At 41.4% G+C, this 12,067-nt stretch overlaps 1 protein-coding gene across 3 annotated transcripts in view; it reads left to right on the top strand.

Annotated features, from left to right (window-relative positions):
- smoc2 (SPARC related modular calcium binding 2) overlaps window positions 1-12,067 on the top strand; it is a 62,710-nt gene that overhangs the window by 46,991 nt on the left and 3,652 nt on the right. The gene's annotated exons all lie outside the window — the stretch shown is intronic.

A 12,067-nucleotide genomic window follows, 5' to 3' on the forward strand; every position in this document is an offset into this window, starting at 1 on the left:
GCCAAGGTAGGAGAGTCAGACACACACACATGCAACAACATCGCTCACACTTCTGGTATTGAAGTTGTTGGTTCTGTGCGTCGGGCGGATGTGGCACAACCATCTTCCTCCTGAATCCCCCTCACGATGGCTGCAAAATCTGGGGTCCTTGGGATATGTTGCCTCCTCTGGATTTGAGGTCTTACCAATACCTTTTCCAGCTCCACTATGAAAGAGCTATCTCCTCTGGAGATTCCCTCTGTTCCAATCTGGGTTCAACGCCATCCAGATGACAAACGCATTTTATGGCAAGATTCTTATTTTGCATCTGTCGCCCAGCTTGTCTAAATTGTCCACCTCTCCTTTTCTGGCTTTTGATGTTCCTAGCTACAGATTCTCCCATCCCTATGGAGCATACTCATGAGTACCACATTTTTGTCTTTCTTTGGCATGTAGGACACTAGGGACGTGTCAGCCATGAACACAAACTTAGATGAATTGATAAGCCTGTTCCGTGTATTCAACAGCTGAGGTGGGAGCTCTGGCTTGTTTTTTCGTACTGTTCCTGCCATCGTCAGATTCCTCTTGAGGAGCTGCAGTCCCAGCTTGTGCGAAGTAAAAGAGTGTAATGTATTGTCATACAAATCATGTATTGTAATAACATTGTGCAGGTTCACACACTACAAAGGGTAAAGAGTGCGTGAAAAGCTGGAGACAGGCAGACATGCAGGGAGACAGACAGGTTATTGGTGCTATGTTGAAACAGTAAGCCCAGAGAGGAGGAAGACAGACTGAAGGCACACAGCAAACCTTTTTGGTTAATTTTTACTTGTTTTCACCTACACACACACACTTTTCCACACTTTTATTACCCTCGGGACCAGTGGACCCGAACACGACATATGTAATGTAAATGTGTAGGGAGGTGCACAGTGTGCATTCAATGAAAATGTTTTCTTTTACATGTTCTTCACAAAAAATGAGCCAAGGCCAATGAGTGTCAGGTTGAAAAAAATTATGAATTGTATAATTTTTATTTGAGTAAACATTGTAAATGGGTCCCATATACCCAAACAACCCACAGCAAAATTATTAACTTGGCCATGCTTAAAGAGATATTCTGTGTCTGATTTGCTATTTTTACCGATCTACCAATCTTTATGAGGCTTTAGAATCTGTGCTTGAAATTCAATACTTGACTGAGGGACCTTACAGATGTTCTATCTATGGGGGACAGAGTAAGTGTTAGTCATTTGAAAATCACGTGATCCCCTATTATTTCACACAGAGTGAGGCCAACTTATTATGTGATTTGTTAAGCCAAATGTTATTCTGGAACTAATTTAGGCTTGCCTAAACAAAGGGGCTGAATACTTATGCAACAACTACATTTTAGTAATAAAAAATCCACTTTGACCTATTTTGTGTAAATTGTTGACCAAAAATGGCAATTAAACCATTTGAATCTCACTTTGAAACACAATAAAATGTGAAGAAATCCAAGAGGTCTGAATACTTTTGCAAGGCACTGTAAATAAAATGTCACTCTAAGTAAAATATAATGAATATGTCACTATAAGGTTTAAAGATGATCACTATAGCTAGGTTTCCATACAATTGGCGAAAGATTTTCATGCAAATGTTCTAAAGTCCATAAGAAATGATCTGTGCATTATTCCACCAGATTTCCCGCTGATAAAAAGTTGTGTGATGACGTAGTGCACATGAAAGCACTTTTGCGCTTAAAGTTTCTGTGTACCGAATAAAAAAAACAATATGTTTCCATCCCATTTTACTCTACCGATGGAATTGTGCATGAAGGTAATCACTGTGCACTTACCCACCACCATAAGTTATAAACTTACGAAATAAATTATGAAGTTCATCATAACTTATTTAATCTGCCTTTAAATGCTTTTCCACATTGTGGTAGAACGTAATATATCATCTCGTGACTCCAAGTTTAATTCGACATGATGCGTTTCAACCTCAATTATGACTCTATTTAACCAACAAAAAAATGATCGTAACTTGTCTTAGAGTATTCTGTTTTGTCGAACATTTGGGAAATTTCACAGACAAAATTGCTGTTTTTTTGCATTAGGTAATTAATCCACATGTAAGTAATATAAGTAATATAAGTAATATGTCAGTTTAGGTGATGTAATGGTTAGATATGACTATTTTGACATTCTAATGAGACCATGTTGGTTCCACAGCAGTTTACCCTGTCTGCTGATCCCAACACAAGGGGCAGAAACACAGTGCCTGTGTGTGTCTTTGTTGACATCATTAGTGTTTATCCATGAAATGCTTGACGCAGGCTGGCTTGATATTTCCCACAACCCCTCACATTGTGTGTGTGTTTGTGTGTGATAGAGAGGAGACAGATGCTAATTAGTGAGGTATGTAATCAGGGACTATAACAGGGAGAGATGTGAAATAGGCCGGTGACAGGAATCGCCAGTTGAGGATGGAAGTGAAACCGTATGTGTGAGAGAGGGAAAGATAATGAAGGACAGGAAGTATGGGGGATAATATGGATAGTTAGTAGAAGATGGATGGACGACAGGGATAGATAGGTGTGGGCAGGGGAAATGCCAAGAGGGACTCCTGGTTGTTTTTTTGTTTTTTTTTAGTACAGGAATGCCATTCAGTACAGATTATATTGAAGTTAAAGTATCTGCGGTGAAAAAATTCCGTGTTTCCCATATGAAATTGTTACCAAAAGTAAGATGAGTTGGCTACAGGAAAATATTGTTGATACTTGACAGGAAATTACACCAATTACATATTGGTTACCTTACTCTGTAAGTAGTCTTTGGACAAATCTATGCTTTAGTTTTGTCACCTTTAGTTTCATTCACCCACAGCATTTTAGTCTAAAAACCAAAGTTAGCATTTGATGAGAGCAGCCAGGTAAACAAAACCAAATCATGGATTGCTGTCTCTTCTTGTCTAAAGACTGCTTAAAGGGTAAGGAAAAACATATGAAATGTTTTGAATTTGGGTGAACTATCCCTTCAGTTCATCTGTAAACCCAGCCTCTAATGGGATGACAGCCATTTTAATAGTGTGTAAAATTCAGACCAAGGGAGCTTGGTCAGTAGTGGGGTTTAGCGTTGGGCAGCTTTAGGTAAACAATGAAGCAGGAAAAATGGCATAATCTACTGATCTGGTTTAATAAGGCGCTTTTAGGAAAGCCGATTGACACTGCTTTCACAACTGTGTTAAAAGACGTCTGCCTTGAAAACAGCTTTCATTCTTATTCACACTCCAGGCAGCAGGCAGAAACCAATAAAAAATTATAAATATAATATTCTCAACACCAGACAGCCTCTGATACATGGGCTACATATAGACAGAGGGGCCCTGTTTCACTCACTCGGATGCTTTCTGCTTTCTCAGGTGAGATAGTTTCAGCAGAGAGGTAGAGGCGAAGTGAGAGGGCTCACTCACACCAAAATGTGTCCAGAATACGCCCAATGCGTTTCTACAGGCTTAATAATATGCAACCCTAAGCTTGCCGCCTTCCTTCCCGCCTTTGGGACAACTATTCCCATTGTTACGGCGGAGATATGAGCATTTCGGCATTACATACAGATTTCTGATTTCAGCCAATTGTGAATTAGAAAGGATAGTTGGCGGGGTTGCACAGCACACTGTTCGGATGCTGGCTTGCCCTAAAGTAAATTGATGTTTTTCCAAAGTTATATAATTACTTCAGTCGAAATACAATTATTCAAAATATTTCACCAGAGCATGACTTAGCCATAGAGAATCATTAGCTTATTTAAAAAATTTGCGGTGGAATATTTAAAATCACAATCATGTAGGCCTATGCCTATTTGGGAAGCCTGCAATCGGCAATTTGGCAGCACACATGGCAAAAGGCCTAGCTGAGTATTGAGTTGCGGCTGTCAGTGAAAAGCATCTAAAATATGTGTGAAGATAATGTGTCTTGAGTATAATTTAAAATGTTGAGACAAGAATGGGAGGGGTGTGTAGCTAAAATATGGCAAATCTCTCTCCAGAAGGCATACACTCAGCTGTCCAGAATGCGCTCAGCTGTCTCCCTCTAATTCTTGCACATTCATTGTGTGAATTATTTACCCTTTGATTGTTTATTTTTGTAAATTCTCCATTACGTGTCAAAAGTAGGCCTGGTAAATGTACCATTAATCCCCATCATTTAGTTACGTTTTGTTACATTTGATTTATTTCACCTTTATTTAACAAGGTAGGCTAGTTGAGAACACATTCTCATTTACAACGGTGACCTGGCCAAGATTAAGCATAGCAGTGCGACACAAACACCAACACAGAGTTACACATGGAATAAACAAACATACAGTCAATAACACAATAGAAAAGTCTATATACAGTGTGTGCAAATGAGGTAAGATAAGGGAGATAAGGCAATAAATAGGCTATAGTGGCAAAATAATTACAATATAGAAATTAAACATTGGAGTGATAGATGTGCAGAAGGTGAATGTGCAAGTAGAGATACTGGGGTGCAAAGGAGCAAAAAATAATACAGTATGGGGATGAGGTAGTTGGATGGGCTATTTACAGATGGGCTATGTACAGGTGCAGTGATCTGTGAGCAGCTCTGACAGCTGGTGCTTAAAGTTAGTGAGGGAGATATGAGTCTCCAGCTTCAGTGATTTTTGCAATTTGTTCCAGTCATTGGCAATAGAGAACTGGAAGGAAAGGTGGCCAAATGAGGAATTGGCTTTGGGGGTGACCAGTGAAATATAACTGCTGGAGCGGGTGCCACAGGTGGGTGCTGCTATAGTGACCAGTGAGCAGAGATAAGGCGGGGCTTTACCTAGCAAAAACTTATAGATGTCCTGGAGCCAGTGGGTTTGGCAACAAAATGAAGTGAGGGCTAGCCAACGAGAGCATACATGTCGCAATGGTGGGTAGTATATGGGGCTTTCTTGACAAAACGGATGGCACTGTGATAGACTGCATCCAATTTGCTGAGTAGAGTGTTGGAGGCTATTTTGTAAATGACATAGCCAAAGTCAAGAATCGGTTTTACGAGGGTATGTTTGGCAGCATGAGTGAAGGATGCTTTATTGCGAAATAGGAAGTTGATTCTAGATTTAATTTTAGATTGGAGATGCTTAATGTGAGTCTGCAAGGAGAGTTTACAGTCTAACCAGACACCTAGGTATTTGTAGTTGTCCACATATTCTAAGTCATTGGCATTGAAGCTCGTCTGGAGATTTGTTAACAGTGTCTAAAGAAGGGCCAGAAGTATACAGAATGGTGTTGTCTGCGTAGAGGTGGATCAGAAGATCAGAGGAGGAGTAGGATAAGGGTATGGCTAAAGACTATAAGAACTGGTCGTTTTGTGCGTTCGGAACAGAGAGTAAAATTAGCAGGTTTCTCGGCACAGAAGAATAGATTCAAGGCATAATGTACAGACAAGGGTATGGTAGGATGTGAATACAGTGGAGGTAAACCTAGGCATTGAGTGACGATTAGAGAGGTATTGTCTCTAGAGACACCATTTAAACCATGTGAGGTCACCGCATGTGTGGGAGGTGGAACAAAAGGGTTAGCTAAGGCATAATGAGCAGGGCTGGAGGCTCTACAGTGAAATAAGACAATCACTAACCAAAACAGCAATGGACAAGGCATATTGACATTAGGGAGAGGCATGCGTAGCCGAGTGATCATGGAGTCTTGTGAGTAGCTAGGCGGGCTGGAGACACGGCAATTCAGACAGCTAGTGGGCCGGGCTAGCAGGCTATCAGCAGGTCCTTAGGGGCACCAGTTGTGATGGACCGGAAGGGCTATGTGTAGTAAAAGGGTCCAGGCCAATTGGCAAAATAGGTATTGTAGCCCAAGAAAATTGGCTGATGGACCTCTTCAGCTAACAGTCCGATATGCTCTAGACAGCTAGCAGGCCACTGATAGCAGGCTAGCAGATGGGCATTCAGGGGACGTCGCGCTGGTGGGGCTTGTTGAAAACCCCCTCAGGCGGTTTACATCGGTAGTCCAGTCGGGAAGGATCGGCGGGGCTGCGTATCGGCAGTAAGAGGGGTCCAGGCCAATTGGCAAAATAGGTATTGTTATTGTAGCCCAAGGAGTGGCTGATGGACCTCTTCAGCTAGCTGGGAGATGGGCCTAGCATAGGCTAGCTCCAGGCTAATTGGCGCCTACTTCGGGGCAGAGACATTAGCCAGGAGTAGCTACTCAGGTAGCAGCTAGCTAGCTGCAATGATCCAGGTGAAAAGGTTCAGAGCTCTGGGTTGAATTGTGCTGGTATGCTGTGGGTTGAATCGCGCTGTACAGAGTCCGGTATGCTCTGAGTTGATATGGTGTTGCGCTGACTGGCAGGAGTTGCCCGGGATAAAGGTTAGCTGATGACCGCTAGCAGTGGCTAGTAGCTAGTTAGCTGACTAGCTTCTGTTGGGGGTTCTAGTTCTAAAGTAAAAATAGCAGATCCACCACATTGAGGAGGCGGGTTGCAGGAGAGTTTGTTGGAGTTGAAGGTAAAAAAATATTTTTAAAACATATACGAAATATATGCGAAGAAAAAAGATATATACACGGGACACGACAAGACGAAGACAAAGACGCCTAACTGCTACGCCATCTTGGATTGTTTTCGTTAATTAAAGCATGTAATAATTAGCCTACAGTAATATACCGTTCTCCTTCTTTGAGTGGAAACTTTGTTTACAGAGTTCACAACATGCTACACTTGTGAGAAACACGTTTTGGTTTATTTCATAACCATCATTTACGAGTTCAGTAAATGTTTTTATGTTATTTTGTTTGGAGTTAGAGCCGGCTCTAGCATTTTGGGGGCCCTAAGGAAGATATGGTTAGTGGGCGCCCCAACTCACGGCAAAACATTTTATTGGCCCCCCTCTTAATGGTGGGCAGATTTTTCTTTAGAGTTCATTTTCTGCAATTCTACACATTTTGTCATGGGGACTAAAGAATATGTTACAGTTTTAAAGACCCAGTGCAGTCAAAAACATGATTTCTCTGTTTTTAAAATATACAGTGCCTTAAGAAAGTATTCACACCCCTTGACTTTTTCTGCATTTTGTTGTGTTGTGTGTGCCTGAATTTAAAACGGATGACATTTCCATTTCCATTTCCATTTCCACACAATACCCCGTAATGTCAAAGTGGAAATATGTGCTTTGAAATATTTACAAATAAATAAAAATGAAAAGTATTGAGTCAATAAGTATTCAACCCCTTTGTTATGCAAGCGTAAATAAATTCAGGAATAAAAACTTGCTTAATAACTTATGGCTTGGGGGCAGTATTTCGACATCTGGATGAGAAGCGTGCCCAAAGTAAACTGCCTTTTATTCAGGCCCAGAAGCTAGGATATGCATATAATTTACATTTACATTTACATTTAAGTAATTTAGCAGACGCTCTTATCCAGAGCGACTTACAAATTGGTGCATTCACCTTATAATTGGTAGATGTGGAAACACTCTAAAGTTTCCAAAACTGTTAAAATATTGTCTGTGAGTATAACAGAACTGATATGGCAGGCGAAAACCTGAGGAAAATCCATCCAGGAAGTGGGATCTGGAGAGCCTTGCGGTTGAGGGTGGTGTAGTTGCCATACCAGGCTGTGATACAGCCCGACAGGATGCTCTCGATTGTGCATCTGTAAAAGTTTGTCAGGGTTTTCGGTGACAGGCCAAATTTCTTTAGCCTCCTGAGGTTGAAGAGGCGCTATTGCACCTTCTTCACTACACTCTCTGTGTGGGTGGACCATTTCAGTTTGTCTGTGATGTGTACACCCAGGAACTTAAAACTGTCCATCTTCTTCACTGCTGTCCCTTCGGTGTGGATAGGGAGGTGCTCCCTCTGCTGTTTCCTGAAGTCCACGATCATCTCCTTTGTTTTGTTGACGTTGAGTGAGAGGTTGTTTTCCTGACACCACACTACGAGGGCCCTCACCTCCTTCTGGTAGGCTGTCTCGTCGATGTTGGTAATCAAGCTCACTAATATTGTATCGTCTGCAAATTTGATGATTGAATTGGTGGCGTGCATGGCCACTCAGTCATGGGTGAACAGGGAGTACAGGAGAGGGCTGAGCACACACCCTTTTGGGGCCCCAGTGTTGAGGTCAGTGAAGTGGAGATGTTGTTTCCTACCTTCATCTTTGTTAGCGATCCGCGACGGTGGCACTGTATTATCCTCAAAGCGGGCAAAGAAGGTGTTGAATTTGTCTAGGAGTGTGACATCGGTATGCATGATGTAGCTTTTTTTGTTTTTGTAGTCCGTGATTTCATGTAGAACCTGTCACATACGTCTTGTGTCTAAAACTGTTGAATTGCGACTCTACCTTGTCCCGGTACTGACATTTCACTTGTTTGATTTCCTTGCAGAGCAAATAACTACACTGTTTATATTCAACCATATCTTCAGACCTCTTTCCATGGTTAAATGCAGTGGATCGCGCTTTCAGTTTTACGCAAATGTCACCATCCATTCACGGTTTCTGGTTAGGGTAGGTTTTAATGGTCACAGTGGGTATGACATCTCCAATGCAATTATTTATAAACGCACTCACCAAGTCAGCATATAGGTCAATATTGTCCTCTGAGGCTGATCGTGGCCTCCGATTGGCTTCCAATTGGTCAAACCAGAATTGAATGGTTCTTTCTCGTCACTGGTACATTCTGTTTGAGTTTCTGCCTATTAGCCAGGATGACAAAGATGGTTTTGTGGTCGGATTTGCCGAAGGGAGGGCGGGGGAGGGCTTTGTATTAGAGGTCGACCGATTAATCGGAATGGCCGATTAATTAGGGCCGATTTCAAGTTTTCATAGCAATCGGAAATCTGTATTTTTGGATGCCGATATTTTTTTTTTACAACTTTATTTAACGAGGCATGTCAGTTAACTTCTTGTGTCGAGCCATCCCGGATCTGAGATCGTGACTACAGCCTCAAGCTCATTACCATAACGCAACGTTAACTATTCATGAAAATCGCAAATGAAATGAAATCAATATGCTAGCTCTCAAGCTTAGCCTTTTGTTAACAACACTGTCATCTCAGATTTTCAAAATATGCTTCTCAACCATAGCCAAACAAGCATTTGTGTAACATTATTGATAGCTAGCGTAGCATTTAGCGTTAGCATTCAGCATGCAACATTTTCACAAAAACCAGAAAAGCATTCAAATAAAATAATTTACCTTTGAAGAACTTTGGATGTTTTCAATGAGGAGACTCTCAGTTAGATAGCAATGTTCAGTTTTTCCTGAAAGATTTTTTGTGCAGGAGAAATCGGTCTCTTTGTTGCGTCACGTTTGGCTACCAAAAAAAAAACGAAAATTCAGTTATCCAAACGCCAAACTTTTTTTCCAAATTAACTCCATAATATCGACTGAAACATGGCAAACGTTGTTTAGAACCAATCCTCAAGGTGTTTTTCACATATCTCTTCAATGATGTACACTTCCAGGAACGATACTTATCTGTCTGTATCGCATAGTAAAATTATTGCCACTGAGAATTACGCACCAACATAGACAAAGGACACCGGACGGGTCCCTGGCAAATGTAGTCTCTTATGGCCATTCTTCCAATGATATGCCTACAAATACGCCACAATGCTGCAGACATCTTGGACGAACGGCAGAGCGCATAAGCTCGTTCACAGCATATTCACAGCCGTATAAGGAGACAATGGAGAACAGAGCCTCAAAAATCCTGCTCATTTCCTGTTTGAAGTTGCATCTTGGTTTCGCCTGTAGCATTAGTTCTGGGGCACTCACAGATAATATCTTTGCAGTTTTGGAGACGTCAGAGTTTTGTCTTTCCAAGGCTGTCAATTCCATGCATAGTCGAGCATATTTTCGTGACAAAATATTGCGCTTAAAACGGGCACGTTTTTTTATCCAATAATGAAATATAGCGCCCCCCTAGCTTCAACTGGTTAACAAGTCACATAATAAGTTGCATGAACATAATTTTTTGAATGACTACCTCATCTCTCTACCACACATGAAATTATATTTAAGGTCTCACAGCCGAGCAATGAATTTCAAACACAGATTCAACCACAAAGACCAGGGAGGTTTTCCCTTTGAGCATGATGAAGTTATTAATTACGCTTTGGATGGTGTATCAACACACCCAGTCACTACAAAGATACAGGCGTCCTTTCTAACTCAGTTGCCGGAGAGGAAGGAAACCCCTCAGCGATTTCATAATGAGGCCAATGGTGACTATAAAACAATTTCAGAGTGTAATGGATGTGATAGGAGAAAACTGGGGATGGATCAACAACATTGTAGTTACTCCACAATATTAACCTAATTGACCAAGTGACAAGAACAAAGCCTGTATAAAATAAGAAATAGGCAAATTCAGGTTGAAACACACAAAGAAGTTAAGGGGTTTAAATACTTTCTGAAGGCACTTTAGCTATTGGGAAGAGGCATCTAGAGTCTAGATATTTTAGTGGTTCTGGGTCATTGAGGGCCTACTCAAATGTAAATGCAAGTCTCAGAGCAGAAACAGCCATGTCACTCTAACAGTTCATTCTTGATGCACCCATCCCGTTACCGGGATAATTTTCATCAACCACCGCTGAATTGCAGAGCGCCAAATTAAATCACTAAAAATATTTAATTTTCATGAAATCACAAGTGCAATATAACAAAACACAGCTTAGCTTGTTGTTAATCCACCTGTTGTGTCAGATTTCAATAAAGCTTTTCGGCGATAGCATACCAAGCGTTTATGTAAGCACATCTCTCCCAGTAGGCAAAACATTACAAACAGCTAGCAGCCAAGTAGATTGGTCACGAAAGCCAGAAAAGCAATACATTAAATTGCTTACCTTTGATGATCTTCAGATGTTTGCTCTCACGAGACTCCCAGTTACACAATAAATGTTCCTTTTGTTCCATAAAGATTATTTTTATATCCAAAATACCTCCATTTGGTTGGCGCGTTATGTTCAGAAATCAACAGGCTCGAGCGGTCATGACATCGCAGATGAAAATTTCAAATAGTATCCGTAATGATCGAGGAAACATGTCAAACATGTCAAACAAATCAATCCTCAGGTTGTTTTTACAATATATAATCGATAATATATCAACCGGGAACGTAGCTTCTTCAGAGAGAGAGAGAAAGAAAATGGATGCTCCATGCTATTGCGCATACAAAACGCTGCTGGCACCCAGCCATACCCAGCCATACGCTCATTTTTCAAAATAAAAGCCTGAAACTATGTCTAAAGAATGTTCACACCATGGGGAAGCCGTAGGAAAAGGAATCTGGTTGACATCCTTTTAAAATGGAGCGAAGGCAGGCTATGGTACATAGCTTTCAAAATAGAAGCCACTTCCTGGTTTGATTTTCCTCCGGTTTTCACCTGCAATATCAGTTCTGTTATACTCACAGACAATATTTTGACAGTTTTGGAAACTTTAGAGTGTTTTCTATCCTAATCTGACAATTATATGCATATTCTAGATTCTGGGCCTGACAAATAGGCAGTTTAATATTTGTATGTTTTTCATCCAAACATCAAAATACTGCCCCCTACACTCAAGAGGTTAAAACGTTAGAGTCAGTCGAGTCGTCAACACTCGGTTCAGCTGCTGATAAACCTTTGCTTTGCTCTGTCGTCAATCCTCTATTACGCTGCTCATACACCTTTGCTTTTCTCTTGTGTCTTTACCTGGGAAAGGAGGAAATGAGGCTGGGTGCTGGGTGTTTACCACTGCGCTGGACGCCACCTGTTTGAGATGGGCCAAGCATGCTATTATCTCCTGTGCAGGAGAATATGGCCCCGTAGGCCTGGGTCATAAGAAGAGAAGAAACCCTGGATAATGTTCTCTTTTTCCTCCCGCAGGCGGCAAGTTGGGTTGGGGGAAAGGGGGATGGAGGGGGGTGACTGTGAGAACACCTAAAAACCCCTAGAGGAAGAGTCCATGAATCTCTCGGGCCTCCATGGCCTTCAGCTCTTCCAGAACAACTTTGCCCCTTATTCTTAAAACATTATGGCCGAACACACAACTACTATCATTAGGTTAATTTGCTTCAGTTGCCCCCTCATGTACGTACG

The sequence above is a fragment of the Oncorhynchus keta genome, chromosome 36, assembly GCF_023373465.1.
Source record: "Oncorhynchus keta strain PuntledgeMale-10-30-2019 chromosome 36, Oket_V2, whole genome shotgun sequence".
Classification (NCBI taxonomy): Eukaryota; Metazoa; Chordata; class Actinopteri; order Salmoniformes; family Salmonidae; genus Oncorhynchus; species Oncorhynchus keta.